The sequence below is a fragment of the Octopus bimaculoides genome, chromosome 6 (genome assembly GCF_046866305.1).
Source record: "Octopus bimaculoides isolate indiv1 chromosome 6, ASM4686630v1, whole genome shotgun sequence".
NCBI classification, from domain to species: Eukaryota; Metazoa; Mollusca; class Cephalopoda; order Octopoda; family Octopodidae; genus Octopus; species Octopus bimaculoides.
In genome coordinates, this window is record NC_142933.1 from 32,955,187 (window position 1) to 32,957,278 (window position 2,092).

At 30.5% G+C, this 2,092-nt stretch overlaps 1 long non-coding RNA gene across 1 annotated transcript in view; it reads right to left on the bottom strand.

Moving 5' to 3' along the window:
• Positions 1-1,656, bottom strand: part of LOC128248047 (uncharacterized) — an 11,327-nt gene extending 9,671 nt beyond the window's left edge. Inside the window, exon 1 of the long non-coding RNA XR_008264319.2 lies at positions 1,628-1,656. This is a non-coding gene — a long non-coding RNA (uncharacterized LOC128248047). The remainder of the gene's footprint in view (positions 1-1,627) is intronic.
• Positions 1,657-2,092: the final 436 nt, after the last annotated feature.

Consider the following 2,092-nt stretch of genomic DNA (forward strand, 5'->3'; position numbering starts at 1 on the left):
ATAAATCTGTTGGAAGTTTGGAAATGCAAACTAACTTAATATAATCACAAAAAGATAGGAACTAGAAATGTGAGAGAAGGAGAGCGAGTAAAAAAAAAGAGGACGAAGTATGAGAAAATCTAATGCGCTTAGCTTATACTTTTTCGAAGTATAGAAAATCGAATAGTCTCTATTGTAACAGCCCGAAAGAGTAAGGCCATCTGGTAACTTAATTGACGAAAGAAGGCGACAAATGGACCGTCCTTTTTTTCCTGTCTCTCTGATTGTTGATTTTCCTGTCCGCCCTTGTATCGTCTATCTGTCCGGTTGTTTTATTTCCCTCTATTGCGTTTTTGTTCCATTTTATATATATATATATATATTATATGTATTTATTTTCTCCTAGTTAATAATTAACTCAGACAAAATAAATTGGTTAATAGATACCAGGGTAGCAAAGATCACAACATGACTGTGGTGTAACTCCTGTTTATGAGGTAGAAACTCCTTGTTATTTTGGGTACTTGAGTATATGTAAGTTTAGTAAATGGAGTAAAACGCATATGTTAACTGAATACTTTTATTTCCAACATATGTTACGTAACAATCTTCACCAACTACAGTTCTCATATTCGGTTAAACTGTCTTACGTTTAAGCAGGTTCCCATGCATTTCCCTGAAGAGAAGATTACATTCTTAACAACATCACCGATTCCTATGGAAGGAATAATTTGTAATCTTCGAAACATATGTTGGAAATAAAATTATTCAGTTAACATATGCGTTTTACTCCATTTACTAAATTATATATATATATATATATATATATATATATATATATATATATATATATATATATATATATAATCATGGCATACGCCATGATTAATCGCTGACCATTCAATTTCTTTTCTCCGTGATTTTCTTCTTGTTTTCTCCGTATTCTTTCTGTTGAAGAGCGTAGCTCGAAATGTTAAAGACTTTCTGTATTCCCGAGCGTCAAACTAATACATCCTTTTGTTGTTTACACCACCTGTCCTCGTCTGTTGTTGTTTTTTTTTCGTACATTCTACCATATATATATATATATATATATATATATATATATATATATATATATACACATATGCCTGTGTATATAAACATCTATATACGAATATATATGCGTATACTTGCCTATGCATATATAAGTTTATACATACATACATATATGTATATATAAATATATATAAATAAATAAATATATATATATATATATATATATATATATATATATATATATATATATATATATATATATAGATAGATAGATAGATAGATAGATAGATAGATAGATAGATAGATAGATAGATAGATAGATAGATGGATAGATAGATAGATAGATATCGATATAGTTATATACATCTGTGTTTGTGCGCGTGCACTTGTGTGTAAATAAACATACACTCATACATATATATACATATGTGTGTTTGCGGGTATATGTATGAGTGTATTCTTCGCACATCTAAGCTGACGTAACAGAAATTTTCATGGACTATTGTGTAATTTACGTTTCTTAAAGGAATCTGTTAAATATTAAAGGTTGACAGTTCTATTCTTGGCAGTCTATCGATTACAAAAAGTGAGAAAAGACCAAGTTACTCACCTCGTCTTCACTATCGAGGATAAATTGAATATACGCTGCAAGGAGATATAAAATATTACGCAATGAAAGGAGTTAATAAATAATAAGAGTTAATAAAAACGGATATAAGAAATTGTTACATTTATTAATTGATAAAGCATACGATTCTGTTGCGAGCAAAATATATTTGAAGGCCATTAGAAAATACACACTTGTACACACGTACACACACAGTCGTACACTCACAAATATCCATACACACAAACACAGACTCATAAACACATACGCACACGCACACACACATGCATATATATACGTACCCATATACGCACAAATGTATATCCATCTGTATGTCTACATCCATCTTTCCTTCTTATTTCTTTAGGACAAACAAGGACAGACAAATGGATTAAGTCAATTACATCGAGCCCAGTGTCTTTGCGTCAGTGATTGTTCACTCCTCTGTCTTGAGAACCGGTTCTGATT